Source organism: Macaca mulatta, chromosome 6, assembly GCF_049350105.2.
Source record: "Macaca mulatta isolate MMU2019108-1 chromosome 6, T2T-MMU8v2.0, whole genome shotgun sequence".
Taxonomy (NCBI): Eukaryota; Metazoa; Chordata; class Mammalia; order Primates; family Cercopithecidae; genus Macaca; species Macaca mulatta.
Window position 1 is genome coordinate 148,643,323 of NC_133411.1, and position 19,268 is coordinate 148,662,590.

Sequence of the window (19,268 nt, forward strand, 5' to 3'; positions counted from 1 at the left end):
AACTTTCTGAGCTAGTGTGCTCATAGGTAAAACGGCAATCATGTCCACTTCATAGGAGTGCTGTAAGGGTGAAATGAGGTCATGTGTGCCAAGAGCTCAGCACCAGCCTGGCTCACAGAACACTCTCAGCAGCAGTCAGCGGCCATGACCAGGGTTTATTGGTGTTCTCTCCCAGCCAGGCAGTCCGCCTGGTGGCGCGGGTGCAGTTTCCAGAAACACCAGCAGGTGGCGCCCCGACCCCAAAAGAGCCTCCGTCGCTGCCTTCCTAGGGCCGGGAGGGGCTGGGCGGGGCGGCCTCTTGGATCTCGGCCAGTTAGACCCTGACCTTTCCCGCCGTCCGGGGACCCGTACGTGAACTCCCCTCAATTCTCTATGGTCTCTGGCACCAGGAAGCGGGGGTCTGGATCACCATGGGATAGTTGGGGAGCCTGTTTTCCATCCGTGTTGTGTAACGCCACGGCCTTCGGAGACAGCCTGGGCAAAGTTGAGGAAATACCCGGGTTGGAGCGGATAGGAGACTTCCAGCACTGGCGGGATCCCGACGCGGAGGATGATTTTTGAGTGCCTGCGGCTGGACTCGGGGTGTCGCTGGGCCTGGTGCTGCGGCAGGAGGATGACTCATATGACCTGTATTCGCTTCCTTTCGGAGTGCGGGCGAGCGGGGCTGCGCTTCGCCGAGGACTCCGGGCAGTGCTGGGCGCTGAGACACAGGGGCTCTGGAAATTCTGCATCTGGCCAGCAGAGGGAGGCGGAGAGCACCCCCACGCCCCCTCGACAACCCGCCCCCAGGCCTGGCCCGCCTCCCCCAGCCCGAACTCGCCCTGCGGGAACCTTCCCGGCTTGGCCGCTCCTCCCTGGGCAGGACTCGACATGTCCCGTGTCCCTTCATTTTGGAAAAAGGTTTGCCCTCCTCTCTCCCGCCCAGCTTCTTGGAGGAACGCGTGGGTTAAGGGGAGGGTCAGTTTCAAGCCGAAGTCAACCCTAAAGGCGCCGCGTGCCCTGCTCCCTGGGCCTCAGTGCGGGTGATGGGACGGGCTGGCCCCTCTAATTCTAGCAGTGCGAATTCCTGGGACAGGTTGGGGTGACCTCCACTAGGGTAGAGACTGGGGGGGCACAAGGGGCTTCTCCCCCTCACCCCCATCAACCCAGGCCCGGACGGCCAGCTGGACCTCCGGAAGCGCGGGCTGCCCACCCCATACCACCCCAGCCAGTTCCCGGGACTCTCCTGGACAGGCTCCCGGAGGCCCACAAAAGCCCTTAGATGCTGTTCTGGGCCAGGCTCTGCCTGTGCCTTGGGCCGACGGCCGGCTGGCTCTCGGCACTGCAAGTCCCTGGCACTCCTGTGGGGCTTTGTCCACCAGCCCAGGCCCCATACTGGCCAGGGCTCGTCTGCTGGGGGAGGGATTGCACAGGCAGCTCGCAGAGCTTGGGCAATCTCTCTTTCTCCAGCCCGCGGCCTTGCTCTTCTCCAGGTGACTGGCCCCTTACCTCAACTTTGCTGGCCCCCACTGCCAGGGCTGTCCAGTGAGCAACGAGTGTGAGTCCTCCCCACGCTCTCTCCTGGCTAACATGGGAGTGGTGAGTCATGTTGTCCTCATTTGCAGACCAGACCTGGGGCTCCAGGAATCCTCCCCAGGCCTCTTTGGCTCCCTGCCCCAGCTCCCGACTGCACGGTTTCCCTACTGTGGGCCCGTCAGGGTCGCCGCCCAGGCATGCGTTTGTCCCTGGCCACTCACTCATTCATTCATTCTTTGATTCATCACTTTGGATACCAACTTCATGCAGGCCGTGGGCTCAGGGAGGTGCTGGGGACTGAGAGGGAGTGTGCCGGGTCCTTGCCCTCATGGAGTGTCCAGTCCAGACAGTCATGACACAGTGTGACATGTGCTGTGATGGAGGCCGACTTGCCTGGCCTGGGGGCACCTCCTCAGAGAGGCCTTCCCTGACTGAACACCTGGCTGAAGTAGCCCTACCCACCAGCCAGCTGCAGTCACACACCAGGTTTTGTTTGTTTGTGTGTTTCAAAGCCCTTCTAGTATTTACAGCTGACTTCTTCCTTTATTAAGGAAGGATCGCTAGAGCCTGGGAGGTCAAGGCTGTAGTGAGCCGAGATCATGTACCCTGCATTCCAGCCTGGGTATTCATGTCTGTAAAAGCAAAACAAAAAACAAAACAAGACAAAAACAAAAAGAAACCCACTCAACAAACTAGGAATAGTGGGCACTCATTATATGAGTGCTTCACTAAATGCCCACTGGGTGCCTGGTGCTGTTCCAGCCCCCCCGGGAATCTACAAGGGAGAGAGGAAAATTCTTACCTTCATGGAACCTAGGGCCTAGTGATGGCAGCAGCGGTGGGGACACAGACCATTCCCAGAAAGGACAAGCATGTGGTATATAAATATGTGTTATGGAGGAAAAGAAGGTGGGGAAATGGGAGATGTGGATGAAGGAGGGGGTAGTATTTTAGTAGAGTGGTCAGAAAAGCTGACATTGGAACAGAGAGCTGAAGGAAGTGAGGGGTGGGCGGTGCGGATACCAGGGGGAGGAGTGTTTTAGGCAGAGAGCAGCACGGGCACTGAGGTGGGAGTGTGCCCGGTGCTTTGGAGGAACAGGGAGGGGGCCGGTGTGTCTGCAGGAGAATGAGGTCAGAGGAGTGGTGGGGGCCAGATCTTATGGGATTTTGTGGCCTGTATAAAGACTTGGTTTGAGTCTGGGCGCAGTGGCTCATGCCTGTAATCCCAGCACTTTGGGAGGCCATGGCAGGAGGATTACTTGAGCCCAGGAATTTGAGACCAGCCTAGCCTTGTGGTCGTGATGTTTACTGCAGAGAGGAAGAGGAGGTCAGTTTGGGTTGGGTTAAGACGGAACTGCTTTTTGGATATCCTGGTGGCAACTTCAGATCAGCACTTGGGTATTAGAGTCTGATCTCAGGTGGAAAGGTCCAGGTTGGAGAATCACACACCGAGAAGTTTCAGGGTTTAGCTGGGCTTTGAAGCTGGGCTGGGGTCATCATGGGCAAGAGTGAGATGGAGAAGACTGAGGACTGAGCCCTGGGAGCTCTGGCGTTGGAGGTCAGAGAGGGACAGAGAAACCAGCAAAGGAAGATGAAAAGGTGCAGCCAGAGAGGCAGGAGGAAAAACATGGCAGTGAGGAGTCCTGGAAGTCAAGGGAGGAAAGCATGTCAAGGAGGAAGGGGGGATGTACGGTATCAGATACTGTCAGGAATCTAAGACCAGGCCTGTGAATGGACTTTTGGATTTAGCATTGTGGCAGTTACTGAGGACCAGGCCACAGTCTAGCACCGTGTACAAACTTTAGAAAATGGTGGCCATGGCTGGGTGCTGTGGTTCATGCCTGTAATCCCAGCACTTTGGGAGGCTGAGATGGGTGTCCTGAGGTCAGGTGTTCAAGACCAGCCTGGCCAACATGATGAAACCCTGTCTCTACTAAAAATACAAAAATTAGCAGGGTTTAGCTGGGTGTGGGTGGTTGGGTTGGGGTGGGGGTGCCTATAATCCCAGCTACTCGGGAGACTGAAGCAGGAAAATCACTTGAACCCAGGAGGTGGGGGTTGCAGTGAACCAAAATTGCGCCATTGCATTCCAGCCTGGGCAACAAAAGTGAAACTCCATCTCAAAAAAAAAAAAAAAAAAAAGGAGAAAGAAAAAGGCATCTCTTCCCCTGACAGATACAGCCTTGCATCAGGACACACAGCATGGTGAAAGGAGAGCAGGTTGGGTTTTAGATACCTCTCCATCCTTTGTGTACCCCAGCACCCTTGTGCAGTGCCCAGCCTACACATCTGTACTCAGCAACTGTGTTGGTGACTTTGATGAGTGGTGTCAGTGGACTGTATAGGGAGATAAGAGCCAGACTGGAGTTCCTTCGAGAGAGAGGAATGGGAGACAGCCAGCATGGACAACTTTTTCAAGGAGCTTTGCCATAATAGGTAAAGAGAAATGGGATGGTAGCTGGGGAGTGGAAAGTAATTAGCCAAATGAGGGTGCGTGAAGGGGAAGGCATCCCAGGCAGAGAGCCTGCCTAAGCAAAGGGAGGTCAATAGAAATGGTTGAGGGGGTATGAGTGTGGGAGGGGTCCTAGGACATCAAATTTGAGGTGGGAAGTGTCAGGAGAGGGGACATAGAATCGGTGAATTGGGGTCTTCATCTTGGGGTTGTGGGGGTGCTGGGGACGGGGGCAGGTTACAACAGAGCTGTGAACACAGTAGGTGCTCATTGAACTCTCTGGGATTGGCCTGGGGAATCCCTACCCAGTCGCCCCTCCTGCGCCTCAGTCTTCCAGCTGCAAGATGGGAGAATTGGGTGTTTTAGGGGCCTCTGAGTCAAGCCTCTTGTGGGTTGGACCCAAATGAGTCCCTTCAATTGGTGGATCCCTCTGTCCCTGCCCAAGGTGCTGACCATGCCCAGTGCAGCCGGGCACCCCCATAACTTTCATCCTCCCTGGGGACCATTCAAGGGCCAGGCAGTAAACTGTGGGAAAAGGCCCCTCCGTGTGCAAGGGTCTTTGGTCCAGCCTTGGCACCTGCTTCTTATGAGACCCCCTCAGGTGAGGAGGCAGAGTGGGGGAGGAAAGGCAGGTCACTTGGAGGAACAGGGAGAAGCTGCCCATTCTTCTTTCCCTTGAGGAATGGGGGAAACACAGTCTATTTTGGCTCCTGGGTAGGGGGATGCTGACCCTGCTGTCTTCCTTTTTCTTTTCTTTCCTTTTCTCTTCTTTCCTTTTTTCTTCCTTTCCTCCCTTTCCTTCCCTCCCTCCCTTTCCTTCCCTCCCTCCCTTTCCTTCCCTCCCTCCCTTTCCTTCCCTCCCTCCCTTTCCTTCCCTCTCTCCCTTCCTTCCTTCCTTCCTTCCTGCCTGCCTTCCTTCCTGCCTGCCTGCCTTCCTTCCTTCCTTCCTGCCTTCCTTCCTCTCTCTCTCTCTCTCTCTCTCTCTCTCTCTTTCTTTCTTTCCTCTTCTTTTGACTGAGTCTTGCTCTGTCACCCAGGCTGGAATGTAGTGGCACGATCTTGGTTCACTGCAACCTCTGCCTCCTGGGTTCAAGCAATTCTCTTGCCTCAGCCTCCAGGGTAGCTGGGATTACAGGTATGCATCACCACGCCCGGCTAATTTTTGTATTTTTAGTAGAGATGGGGGGTTTCACTATGTTGGTCAGGCTGGTCTCGAACTTTTGACCTCAAGTGATCCAGCCCGCTTTGGCCTCCCAAAGTGCTGGGATTACCAGCGTGAGCCACCATTCCCAGCCTGACCCTGCTGTCTTTCAGAAGGCAAAGGTAGCCACAAGGAACAGTAACAATACTCCCCTCTCCAGTGTTCATGGCACCCGGAAGACTCACACAGAGCCCACCTGTGGCCTCCTGGCAGCCCTCTGAGCTCTTGGGAGCTAGTCCCACTTGACGGAGGGGAAAGGAGGGTTCAGTAAAGGGTACAGCTGCCCATAGCCACACAGCTAGGAAGTGTGGGGCGGGGGGACTGGACGAGAACCCGGGTCTCCTTGCCCCTGCCACAGGCTCCCAGAGCTACAAAGGGCAGGGGACAGATCCAGGGGGCTGAAACTAGGTTCTGTGTGCCAGCCCAGTGCAGGTTAGCTGGAGAGACAGCTGTGTCTACCTTTCCTGTTTCCCTGTTCTTTCCTTCCATGTAATTTATTAAGCCATGCTGAGAGTTAGATGCTGAGGATACACTGTGAACCCTTTCAAGGGGCTCAGAGTCCATCCGGTGGACAACAATTAAATAATGCATTCCATGAGTAAGTCATCATTACAGCTGAAACAGCCATGGCCCATTGAGTGCATCTGTGTGCCAGGTCTTGAGTACATCACCTCTTTCGGTCCCATCCTAGCCCCACAAGAGGGGGCCTGTTACCATCCTCATTGGGCAGATGAGGAAGTAGGAACCCAGAAAGGTGATCCAGCTGTGACTTGAAGGCATGGGTGCGAAGGGTGAGAAGTGTGGTATCTAAGCCCTGCCACGTGCACTTCCCTCCACAGCCCCTGCTGGTCGCCACCCTTCTCTACCTACAGGTAGCAGAGGGCAGGGGGGCAGAATGCAGGACAGCAGGGAAGCCAGGCTCCTTCTGTGCCCTTTAAGATCCTGGGCACCTGCACAGACAGTGGCTTGCTTGTTTCTGGGCTCTGTGGTAATGTCCTAGGGTTTGATGGGCAGTGAAGGATGTGGTCTGAGTGCCCTCTTAATTGACCAGCTGTGCTCACAGATTTAGACCTTCTGGGACTGTGAGCAAGTGACTTATGCTCTTCAAGTCTCAGTTTTCTCATCTGTAAAATGGGTTTTGAGATGTTTTGAGAATTAAATATGACACATGAACAGCACTTGGTAGATGCTTGGCTGTCAGAGGTGTCACCATGGTTGATGAAGTCCCAGCTCCTACTGTTGACTACACACAGCTCAGACCCCATACCTCCAATTACTGCCACCCTAAGAGGTCAGCAAATCCTCTTCCTGCTCTCTAAGAAGAGTCCATGTCTGTGTGTTCACGGGTGGAAAGAAGGTCAGAGAAGCCTTCATGGAGGAAGGGGCATTTAAGGAGGAATTTGAGGGTTCAATAGGAGTTCACCGAGCGCAGCAGGATCAAGGCCCCACTGGGCAGAGTGTGGATCATCTGCTGAGGTCTGGAGATGGAAACAACTGGGTGTGGTGATCCCCCAGGGGCTGGAGTAGGGGAGAGGAGTAGAAAGTGGCTTCCAGTGGCCAGGCCTGACTCTATCCTGATTTCCCTTCTCCCAGCACTGGGCCTGCTACCCCCTCCTTAGATCCCTGTGAGTGGGGGCCCTTTAACACCTCTCTGAGGGGCGGACTCTTACTCTGCAGGTGCCTCACAGCCAGGAAGTTCTTAAAGGCTAGCCCAGGTACAGCCAGTCAACCCTCTTCTTCAGTTAGAGTCCTGGGCTGAGAGGGGGGCTTCAGGGCCTTGACTTGACCTTGGGGAGACACCATGGGACAGGTGGCTTGGGAGATGGTTTCCTCTACCCAGGGCACCCTCTGTCTCTCTCTGTCTCCTTATATCTGCCCAGGGAGGCTTCCCCTTGACCTGGCACTGGGATGTGGATTCTTGGTTGGACCCACCCCTCACCTCCTGCCTCCCTCAGGGTCTTTCTCCTTTGTCTCTTTCTCCTCTGTCCGGCCTCCTCCCCTCCCACTCTGTCCCGAGGCTCCTTCTCACCCCACAGCCCAGGTCTCCCCGCCGTCTGTCTCTAGGTGTCAGGGGCTCCGTCTCCCTCTCTGAGATCCTTCACCTTGGTCCCCCGCACTCCCTGCTCCTCTCTTGGTGGGGTCTCCCGGGGGCTGGAGTGTGTGTCAGGGAGTTGGGGGGCAGGGGTCACTCCCTGAACAAGGACCCGCCCCCTCCACCTCCAGGGCCTGGCGGGTCCCGAGGGCTCAGGTTCTAGGCCAGAGGGTCCTGCCTAGGGGGCGGAGGTGGTTGTATCTGGCAGGGGGTTCGAGGACAGCAGGGGCCCGGCGGGGCTAGGAGGGGGCGGAACCTCGGGCCCTCCCCTCCCCCCCTTTCTTAAAGGGCCTGCGCGGGGCAGGGCGGGACAGGGTGGGCCGCGCCCTCCGCGGCACCCTCGGGGTCCCGGGGCGAGCACCGCACGGCGGGCGGACAGGGCTGGGGGGCCTGCTCCAATCCCGGCTCCGCGCCCGCCGCTCGCGCGCCCGCAGTGCCCCCGCCCTTCCCCGCCCTTCCCCGCCCTTCCCGCTCCTCCCGCTCCTCCCTCCTCCTCATCCTCCTCCTCCAGCTCACGGCTCCGCTCCCTCCCTCCTGCCGTCCGTCCCCCTCGCTCAGCCTCTCCACACCGCGGCTCCGGCACCTGAAGGGACGCGGGCCGGCGCGGGCAGCTCCGACCGGCGGCGGCGGGGCGGGACGGGCAGCCCGGCGGCCTCCGATGGCCCCGCCGTGAGAGGCCGGACCCGCGGCGGGGACCAGCAGCGGTGAGTGGGGCCGCGGGGCTCCGGGACCCAATCCTACCCGCTGGCGGCCAGGCTGGGGCGGGAGCGGCCAGGGCGGGGGCCGCGTGCAGGGTGGGGGGCGCCGCCCTCGCCCTCGGTGCCCGCCCGGGTCCGCTAACAAAGCTACATTTCCAGATCAATTCCGCGGCGTCTGGAGCATCAGAAGGATACGGTTGTCATGGAGATGGGGCCGAGAGAGGAAGCCCGGGCTGGCCGGGTCTGGGCCGGGGAGAGGGGGCGCCGCGGGAAAGCCCGAACCCAGCCTGAGGGAGGGTGGGGGCTGCCGGCCCGATTGTCTCTCGGCTCCGCGGCCCACTACCCTCTCCCCGCTTTTGTATAATCTCGGGGTACGCGTGTGCGTGGGGGGTGCCAGTGGCAGCTTGGTGGCCGGGGATGGGGCGTTGGGTACCGGGGCCTGCCAGCAGCCACCTTCACGAGGCTGCAGCTTTGAGAATTTATTTCTGTTTCCAGTTTCCCAACTTTGACAGCCCGGCTTGGCGGCCAGGCCTCCTCGGTTCTGCAGCTAGAGCGGGGGCTTGCACGGGGGCGTGGCAGGCAGGGCTGAGGAGGCACATAATGGCCGAGGCGGCAGCGGGAGGGAGGAGTCCCAGGAGCGGCTGCTGGGGCTAGGTGCAGAGGGAGTCCAGATTGGGGACCACCCTGCCCAGCGGGCCCCCTCCTCGGAGAAGGTATTCAGATATTCCTAGAGGATGCAGGGACTCCCTGGAATGATCATTGGGGGCATTGTTTTTGCATAGCCCACCCCTTTGTCTTGGGGCCATCTTGGGGGGGCCAGGAAGAGAACAGGGAGCAGAAGCAGCAGCCACAATGGAAGAGGGCCTAAGACTCCTGGCAGCCTGGGGATAGGCCGGGCTGAGCTTGATGGGGATCAGGGAGAGGGCTCAGGGTTTGGCCAGGGCAGGTGGGCAGCCTGGGTTTGGACTTTCCTGGGTTCCCCAGTTCCTTTTTCTAGATCCTACAAACAAGAGCCGCTTCATGGTGGTTGGGGGTGGGGGGGGGGCACTGGGCTGGGACTGCCTCCAAACCCAACCTGTGGCCCAGGGCAGATGCAGTCATTCTGTCATTCTTCCACCCTCTCCCCAGGAGGTTAGGAACCTGTCTTCCAGGGAAGCTACAAGTTCTGGGGCCTGCGATCTCTGAATCAGTAAAGTGTACCTGCTGTCCTCCCAGCAACCCCTTTTCCCAACATATGCTGGGAAGCAGTGGCTTTTGATTGGGGCTACTGCAAAGTTTGGTCCTGGTGGAAACATAGCAGGTCCCTAGAGTTTGGCCAGAGCCCCCAAAATATTCCCACCCAGTGGAGTGAGTAGGTGGGTGTGGCTCAGCTAAAGGAGGATGACTGAGTTGTCCTTGAAAGGCCTCCCTCACTGGTGCCTCTTGCGAGGTTGAAGTCTCAATGCTTGGGTGAATTGCACCCTGCAGCCCAGGGATGCCCTGAGAGGCCTCTCTCCTGCAGCTTGTCCTGGCCTGACAACTATGGGGTGCATGTTCCACAAGCGGACCTGACTAGTAGTGCCTCCCAGGGTCTTCCCTAAAGGGAGAGAGCAAAGATAGCTGGAAAGAATGACTTCCTGCTGTAGACAGGACTGAGAGAGAGAGAGTAGCTGGGGGGCATTACCTCACCCAACTTCCATATATGGAGCATATGTGCTAAGTACCCTCATAACAGTCTTTAGAGGGAGGCACTACCCTTATTCCCATTTTGTGGTAGAACTGCTTGTTCCAAGTCACCTGGTTAGTAAGTGGCAGAGTGAGGATTTGCACTTTGCCAGAACTGTCTGATACTCAGACCTGTGTCCCCATCCTCTCCTCTTCTTCCCTGGAGATACAACTTAGAAGGGAGGTGGGAGGTGGGATAGAGTGCCTGTCCATCTGGGCAAGGGGATGATCTTGGGAAAAACAAGCACTAAGCTGGAGTTTCCTAGGGAGGTGGGATCAAGGCATTCCCATTCCGGACATTGGCTTGCAGGAGATCAACACTGCCTCTCGTGACAGACGATGCTCTAGACCTCCTTTGCCAGATGGTCTTTTCCAGGAAAATCTGTTTTGAGCGGCATCTTATGTCTGAGGCTCCGTATTTAGACTGGCTCTCTGAACAGGAGGATACACTTAGGCTGTCGCCCCTTGAGGGGTGTTTGGGGGAGTTGAGTGGGCTTGGGGCCAGACCTGGCTCCTTGCCACAGCTCAATGGAGGGGGAGGGGCCCATGTTCCTGCCCTAGTCTCCCTGGGGCCGGCTTGTTTTCCTTGTCCCTCTAAGCCGGTTTACCCACAGGTGAGTCTGCTTCCTCACGGTCTGGCCCCCTTTTCAGCTGGTAAGCCACTACAGCGCTGTGCCTGCCTGGCCTGGGGTAACTCAAGCGTCCAGCCCAGGGCTGGCCCACAGCTCTTCTTGCTCAGGTTTGTGGGCTGCCCTGGGGAAGGAACGTCCTCTCCTCTGACTTCTGCCCCAAAATCCCAACCCCTGAGCTCCTCTCTTCGGAATGTCTCCCTCCACTCCCTTCCTTCTCCCACCTTACTTTTTATCTTGTCAAAGCTGATAGTAGGGTGAATACCCACCTACATACCCTTCACCTAGAGACCTAGATTTGCCAATTGTTAACATTTTGCCACATTTGTTTCTCTCTCTCTCTCTCTCAACCTTTTGAAAGTAAGTTGTCAACATTATAACACTTCACTTCTAAATACTTCAGCATGAATTTCCTGAGACAGGGATATTTTTCTACAAAGAGAATATATTGTTATCATACTCAAGAAGTTTAGTAATCATCCAATTTAACCTAACATGTCGTCCATATTTAAATTTCTCTAGTTGTCTCAGTAAAGTCCTTTATAGCTGTTTTTTTTTTTTTTTTTTAAATTTGATCATGGAATATACATAGCATTTAGTTGTTATGGCTCTTTAGTGTTCCAATCTGGATGAATTCCTGGCTTTTTTGAAAAATTTTTTATGACATTGTCAATTTTGAAGGCTTGTGGTATATCTCACATTCTGGATTTGTCTTCTTGCTTGCTCGTGATTAGAGTCAAGTTAACCATTTTTGGGCAAGAATATCCCATAGATGATGTCATGTCCTTATCAGTGCATGATATCGGGAGGCACCTGTTATTAGCTTGTCCTGTAGTAGGTGGCAGTAAGTTAGGTCACTTGGCTCAGGGGTCCCTGTATTTCAATTCTGTTCCTCCCCCTTCCCTACCTCCAGAAGCTTCATCTACCTGGTAATCTACATACCAGGTCAGCAAATCTGACTGAACCCCTACATCAGACCAGATGCTGGAGAACAGAGAAGCAGACACAAACTTTCAGGGAGCTCGAAACCTCAGGGTTGGGGGTGGGGGAACCACAACTCAGACAGGTGCTGTTGGTACGGGAGAGGGGAGGCCCAGAGAAAGTAGTGAGAGGCACAGCAAGGGGAGAGGGCATGGGGGGGCCAGACAGGAAGGCAGGCCCAGGCTACAGCTAGCCTGGAATGTGGGCTGAGGGGTTGGCCTTTTCCCCAAGGGCACTTCAAAACCAGTGAAGGGTTTTGAAGAGGGGATGATGAGGCAGTTTGGAGTGCTGGAAAGGCACTCTGAGGAGGATGGAGTGGGGTTGACTGGGCCAGCACATGGGAAAGAGACCAGCCAGGAGGCTGTGGCAGTGCCCAGCACAAGACACGGGGGACTGAATTGGGGCTGCTGCGTGTGGCACATAGAGGGAGTGGAGTTGTGTGGTTTGGTGGCCCTGCTGGGAGGGTGTTGCTGGTGGGGGATGTGAGAAGGGGATGGAGCTGGGAGAGATTTAGGAATCAGAATGGATAGGCCCTTGTGTCTGACTGGAGGTGGGGAGACTGGGAAGGATGAGCTCATGTAGTGGCTTGGGAAGGGAGATGGAGGTTTTGAGTATATGAGGTCTGAGGTACTTTCCAGGCCAGAGGAGTGGTGTGTGGGAAGCTCATTTGGTGGGCCCAACTGTGGCCCCCTTGCAGAAGCTCATTTTGAGATGTGGGCAGAAAGAAGAGCCACACATAGCCCACAGCAGGGAATGGATGGTGGGCTTCAGGCACCAGCAGGGGAGGGGCCTGAGCAGGGCTAGGCCAGCTCAGATGGCAGTTGCCCCTGTGGAAGCCAGGATAATCCTGTCACTAACTTGCAGACCCCAATTCCCTTACTTCATTTTGCCTCTTCACACTTGCTTGGCAAAACCCCAACCCTGGTTAAATCCAGTGCCTGGCTTACCCCAGTCCTGCACATGCAGCTGAATGGGGCTGAGGAAAACCACTGTCCTGACTGTTCTTTCAGTGCAAGCCCATGAACTCTGGACTTCAGGTGGGTCCTTAGTGCAGTCCACCAGGCACAGGACAGGTTCTGAGGTTGTTGCCTCTCCCCCATGCTAGATGACTCTTTCACACTTGCTCTTTGTGTGTGTGTGTGTGTGTGTGTGTAGAGATGGGGTCTCACTATGTTGCCAGAGCTGGTCTTGAACTCCTGATCTCAAGTGATCCACCCTCCTCGGCTGCCCTCCTTGGCTTCCCAAAGTGCTGGGATTATGGGCATAAACCACTGCACCCGGTCATCACTTGCTCTTCTACCCTCACCCGCCCGCCTCTCCCATCCTTCCTTTCAGCGGATAATCTTTGAGAAAATATAAGCAGTCAGAGCGTCCTGAGGCTCCCAGCGCCATACTCACTGTCTGCCAGTGTCTGCACTCACTGCTCTGCTTTCTTCTGGTTCTGTGGGTGAAGCGTTCCTGCTCCTGGTTAAGGCCACCCCTCCACTTGTGCAGAGATCCTGGCCCCTTGTGTCTGCTTGAGAACATGACTCCAGCAGGCCCCCCGCCTGCATCATTGGGTCCTCCTCTTTGCTAGAGCATCCCATCAGCAGATATCTTGCTGTTATTTCTTTTATCTTAAAAATGGTTCTGGCTGGGCATGGTGGCTCACACCTGTAATCCCATCACTTTGGGAGGCTGAGGTAGGTGGATCACCTGAAGTCAGGAGTTCAAGACCAGCCTGGCCACATGATGAAATTCTGTCTCTACTAAAAATACAAAAATTAGCCGGGCATGGTTGTGGGCACCTGTAATCCCAGCTACTTAGGAGACTGAGGCAGGATAATTGCTTGAACCCAGGGGGCAGAGGTTGCAGTGAGCTGAGATTGTGCCACTGCACTCCAGCCTGGACGACAGAGAGAGACTCCATCTCAGAAAAAAAAAAGGTCTCTTGTGTTCTCCAGCCAGCTACTGCTGCATCTCTCTCCTCCCCTTTGCAGAGAAACTTCCAGAAGGGTTGTCTAGACTCATTGTCTCCACATCCTCTCCTCCCCTCTCTCTTGACTCCACTCTTATTGGACTCCACTCCGCTGAACTCTCCTCTCAAGATTATCAGTAACGTTCCTGTCGTTGCACCCAGTGGTCAATTCTCAGTCTTATTGGCAGCATTTGATACGTCCAGTCTTCCTCTTCCTTGAAATATCTTCCTTGGATTCCAGGACACCCATTCTTCTGTTTTCCTCCTACCTTGTGGATTGTTCCTTCTCAGCCTCCTTTGCTGGTTCCTCTTCTCCCCCTCCCACCTCTTGATATCAGGGTGCCCGAGCACTTGCCCTGCACAGGCTCTTTCCCCTATCTCCACTCCTCCATACAGATCCCATCCAGTCTTGTGGCTTTAAGTACCACCTATGTGCTGCCAGCCTCCAAATTTAAATCCCAAGTCTCAACCTCTCCCCCTAGCTCCAGTAGCCTATACAGCATCTCAACTTTCCTGCCTGCCAGGTGCCCCCCCTCAACTTGCCCTTATCTTCCTCCCCAAACCTGCTCCACCCAGTTTCCCTTCTTGAGTGGTAACTCCATCCTTCTAGTTGTTCAGGGCACAAATATTGGCGTCACTCTTGGGTCCCCTGTCTCTCTACTGCCCCATGTACAGCCCATGGATGGGTAAAGCTTTAGAGTGCCTGACTTCCCTTCAGTGGGCCATGGGCAAGAGAGAGGAGGTGACAGTGAAATGGCCCAGCACAGCCCCTTTCACTCCCGCTTACTTCATACCATATGCTGTTGTATTTTCATCAAGGAGGCCACAACCTGCAGACCCTGAGCTGAAGTCCTAAAGAGGAGTCAAGACTGGACAGGAAGAGGAGGGAGAGGAAGGGAGGACTCGGCTAGGGAGAGATGAAGAGAAGCTATATAACACAGAGATTGGGGAGGGGGTGGGGAGGAAGGTCACAGTGGGGGAGGCAGAGAAGGAGAGGAGTTGGGGGGCATGGACAGAGAATGTGAGGACCTAGAGGGTGTAGGATATGTGAAAACCGGGCAGAGAGAAAGGAGGAGGAAGCTTCTTGGTTTCTGTCTCTTGGCTGTTGAAGCAGACTGTGGGGAGCTGCTCAGAGGTGGAGCTCTCTCAGGTCTGCCTTTGCCCAGGTGTTGTATCCGAGGCCGGGCTGGTTGAGAGGATTTGCACTTGGTCAGTCCATTGTAGCTCTCAGGATTCAACTCTCAACCCACAGGCTTATGTTAGCCTGTGGGCTCCATGAGCCTGTGGATTGAAGCAGTGTGAGTCCAGTGCCCTCTGAAGTTGGAGGAAGGTGGCCCAGTGGTCATTCTGGCTGTGGACTCTCTTACCAAGACAGCTTAGTCCTTTGTGGTTCCTGATAACTGAGGGTTCACCCGTAGGGAAGTCAGTTGGGCATAGAGTCACCAGCTGTAAACATGATTTGAAATTTGACAGCAGACATCGTGGATTTCATTAGTGTTAAGGGCTCTTCAACCAGCATGCAGATGTATGCAAATGCTAAGCAAATGAAGGTACCAGTTGGCTGGGGGGTTGGGGAGAGAAGCAAGCTGGGAGATGTCCAGGAATGACCTTTGTGGAGCGAGCCCCAAGGGCCCCTGAGAATCCCAGCAGAGCACACGCAGGTTAAGATGCCATTGTGCATGCAGCCCGGGGACTTCTGCTTGCCTGGCCATGAGAACATGAACCCAAGGCAAGGGCTGGTTCCCTGGTGGTCACACTGAGAGAAGGAAAGCAGGTGGGGGTTGGTCATCACTCCAAACTGGCATTACCTGAAAGGTGATGGGCATCTTTAAGGGAGGCATAGGTTCCTGGCCCTTGCCCTACATTTGTGTGTCCTGAGATGGAAAGATAGGAGTGAGCCTGGCCGTGGGTGAGGGTGTTAGGAGGGTAGGACAGTAGGGACCTCAGCTGCCTTGAGAAAGGGAGAGGGTGCCCTCTGTGGTCCCCCTCCTGGCCCCACGGGAGTCTTTCATTTGCCTCTACCCTCAGGCTGGGTTTCTGAAGCCCTTGCCTCAGAACTTACTCTGACAGCTGCCAAGGACGAATATCCACTGGGTCCCGGCTGAATGGCCTGTGCTGTGTGCTGCTGTCCCGGGCATGGCCCCTCTGGGGGTAGTCAGCTTGGTTCCTTGCAGGCCCTAGAAGGTTTTGGGAGGCAGCAGCCCTCCCTTGAGCACTGAACACATGCCATCTCCTTTAGTCCTCACAGGTGCCTTGAGAGGACAAATGCTGTCGGCACCTCCCATTTATGGAGGAGGACACCGAGCTCAGAGAGGTGGGCAGTTTTCCTGAAGTCACACAGCTCGTGGGTAGCGGAGCTTGGATTTGGAGCCAGGTCTTTCTGAGCACACAGGTAGGGGCACTGACCCGCTCTCTCCTGGACTGTCCCAGTCTGAGGCCCTTGCAGCACAAGGCGGTCCAAGCTGGGAAGACCAAGTGGGTTAAGAGGGTTTGGGGTTATTTTGGGATGTGGAATCTGGGAAGTTCCTGAGGCTCCTGAGTGAGCATCCGTTCCAAATTATCCTGGGCATCTCCCTGGGCAGTTGGGATGTGGAGGAGGCCGGCCTGGGCTTAGGGTGGGGGCCTGGAGCTCTTGGAGGTGGGAAGATCCTTAACTCCAGGCCTCTTGGTTGGCAGAGGCTACAAGAGAGCATGGTGAGGGGGGCCCAGCTGAGGGCTCTTCCTGGCAGCACCCTACTGCCCATGTTGCCAGTGGCCTAGCAGGTCCTGTGGAGCCCTGGAGCAGTCTAGGCCTGGCCATCCTAGGCCCCACGGCGGAGTAGGGGCATAGCTGTTCAGGGTCTGTTATGAACACTCCCTACATGCCACCTGTTTGCACTGATCATCTCTTTTAAGTGTCTGTGCGTGTCATGTATGTTCATGTGTGTTCACATGTGTTTGTGTGTCTGAAGATGCTAGCTCATGTGCTAAAATCTGGGTGGTCTAGGGAATTTTGGGTAGGGATTTTGGGGAAGAGTAGTGAGCAATGGGGGTGTTCAGGGTGGGTTTCCAGGGGGCAGAGAATAGGTCCAAGAAAGATTTCTTTGCCAAATAGCCCTCATGGAACTCTCTCCAAGTATCCAATGTCAGATGGCAGGTCCTTGGAGATCGTCCAGTTTAGGGTATGGAATTAAGGATGGGTAGGGGGCTTTGAGCCTTTCCAGATATAGTCTAAATGTTGCACACATTTGTGAGATTTCTGGGGCAGGATCCTCCATCAAGTGTACAAAGAGGTCCAGGACTTGGAACTGGTTGGGGATCGATGGTGCACGTGGGGACATGAGGCCAGAGAGGGTTTTTTTTGTGCCCAACTTCTCCTAGCCCACTGGAAGCAAAATGAGGGTCCTGGTGCTCCTAGATTTGCTTCCCTGGGTCAGCTGTGGTCTCAGCCTTGCCACCACACTGACATTCCAGAACAATTTTCTCTGATCCCAGTCCCTTCTGCATACTCAGGATGGTTTTGACCCTGGATGCCCGATGATGTAGATCTTACTGCCCTTAACCTTGCCCCTAGGCCTGCCAGTGCCTTGTCCACCTTTCCAGGCAAATCAGGGGGATTGCCTCATTAGCGGCTGCCCAGTTCCCTCTGTGTGTGTGTGCGTGTGTCTGTGTGTGTGCATGTGTGTGCACACGTGTGTGTGCATGTGTGTCTGCGTGTGTGCATGTGTGTGTGCACGCACGTGAGTGTGTGCATGTATGTGTGTATGTGTGCATGTGTGTGCACGCACGTGTGTGCATGTGTGTGCACGTGCGTGTGTGTCTGGGCATGTGTGCATGTGCCAACCCCATGCCTGCATTGTATGTCTGCTTTCAGGTCCTGCACCCATGCACTTGCCACTGTGTCTTACAGAGCATGCTGGCCCCTGGAGCCCTCCCTGGTGGGCCCCCACCTCCAGCCCTGTCCTTGGGTTTCCCACAGTCCCTGGCTTGGATCCCACCATAAAAAGGGTCTGTAAGATTATTTCTTTGACAGTCTAGCATTCCATCAGAATCTCAGCCTTGCTGCTTTCCAGCTTTGTGACTCTGAGCAGTTCCTCAACCTCTCTTAGCCTCTGCCACAAATAGGCATGATGATAATCCTTGTTATTCATCTAACAAATATTTTTAAAGTGCCTACTCTGTGCCAAGCATTGCATTGGACTCTGAGGAGACAGCCGTGAACATGACATAGTCCCCACCCTCACTGAACTTACATCCTAGTACAGAGATGGGCAGGGAATCAGTAAGCACATAGAAAAGGGAGCTTCAGTTCTACTGAGTGCTATAGTGCTCCACGGAGGAGTGTGATGGAGTGCCAGGGGTCAGAGAGGGCCTCTCTCAGGAGGCAGTGTTGGAGTTGAGCCCTGAGTGGCAGAAGAGGCTCTTGTAAAGATCTAGGGAAAGAGCATTCTAGCCAAGGGTATAGCTGGTGCAAAGGCCCTGAGGTGGGAATGAACTCAGGGAGCGGAAAGAAGGCCATTGTGGCTGATGTGGGAGAGCATGGGGGCATGGGATAGAGGGCAGCAGAACCAGCTCCTGCAGGACCTTTTCAGGCCATGCTGGGGAGACTGGATTCTAATCTAAGAGGGATGGTTAGAGGACTATGAGGAGGGAGGGAGGGAGGTGTGTGTTTTTGCAACTCCCTCCAGCTGCCACAGGGAGAGTGGGGAGGGGGACAGAGTTGTTCAGGAGAGCTGAGACCCAGGAAGTGCACTCAGCCCTGGCAGTTGGCTGAGCCAGGGTTCCACTATCATTACAGGACCCACCTCAGCTGGTGCTAAAAAGAGGCTGCTGAGCCCAAGGTCATTCCAAGGGCTGAGGCTAGTGGGAGCCCCTGCCTGGAGAGGGACTTGGATCAGGCCAAGAGAGGCTGCAGGGGATCTTGGCCAATGTCAGCCTGTCATTTGCAGGCGTCTCCTTGGGATGTTTGCCCAGTGGCCCAGCTGTGCCCGCTCCCCTGCTCTCGCCAGCAGGACTGGAGGTGGGAAGGGCCACTGCTTTGGGCCAACTCTCTTGGTTGAGGGTTTGGGCCCTTGATCTCCTGGGAGGGTTTGGCGGGGGTCCTGGGAAACTGGGGGCTCATTCTGCGTCTTCAGCCCATTTAGCTGCAGAGGGAGGCTACTCCTGGGTTCTAGAGACAGCTACGCTGTGGGACCTCAGGCAAAGCCTTTCTGGGTTCTGTGCCTCAGCCTTCCTCGTTTGTCAAATATGGTGGTAGAAAGAGTGGAGCACAGCTGCCTTTCATCCTTAACCTTGTAGTGAGTTTGCCCTTCCTTGGACCTTAGCTCTCTCAGCGTTCATGACATTAAGTTTCCCACTGGCCCTGGGGGAGAACAGAGGTGATACTCCCACTCTGTAGATTGGCTCACAAAGGCAAGAGGGAGCAATGATGAATCCCAGGACACACAGCGGTTCAAAGTGAGCACATGCGGCATAGTCTTACACCTCTGCTCTGAAACCTCCCCTCTATGCTGCCCTCCCTTGGACTCAGCAAGAGAGGGGGTTCTGGCTCAGCTACTTCTGGGCTCAGCTGGTCTGCAGTCCAGGCAGGGACTCTGGGCCCCCCGCCCAGAGTAGAACTCAATGCTGCCCCTTGTCTGCCCACCTCCAGAAACAAAGGACATGGCCCAGTGCCTGGTGTTGGCAGGACCTCCATCCTGCTCCCTGCTAAAGGAGGACATAGCAGGGCAGGTAGGGCTGGAGCTAGCCTGAGGCAGCTGCTGGAAGTTGGGGGTGGGGTGGAGGGGGTCTCCCAAGAGGTCCTCAATCTGTCCACAATTCTAGCTTTGGTGCTGGTGTAGGCTAAGCATCAAGTGAAGCTGCTGATACTCTTAAACCTCAGGTTTCATGGAGGCTTAGGCAGAGCCCTGACTCAAGGTGGTGGGCTCAGCCTCTAGGTATGTGTGGGGGAGCTTGAGTCATCCTGGTGAAGTCAGGTTGAAACCCTGTGCCCCATAGCCAATGCTCATCCAGGCCCCTGGGCTAGAAAGCAGGTCAGAGGACTGGAACTCAGGCAGCAGG

The 19,268-nt window shown here is 55.5% G+C and overlaps 1 protein-coding gene across 16 annotated transcripts in view; it reads left to right on the top strand.

Annotated features, from left to right (window-relative positions):
• The first annotated feature begins 279 nt into the window (after positions 1 to 279).
• PSD2 (pleckstrin and Sec7 domain containing 2) overlaps positions 280 to 19,268 on the top strand; it is a 56,440-nt gene continuing 37,451 nt past the window's right edge. For 6 of the 16 annotated variants that reach the window (XR_013418027.1, XR_013418023.1, XR_013418026.1 and 3 more), the window contains exons 1-2: positions 7,790 to 7,964; positions 15,469 to 15,621. The gene's annotated coding sequence lies outside the window, so the exon portion shown is untranslated. 16 annotated transcript variants of the gene reach the window in all.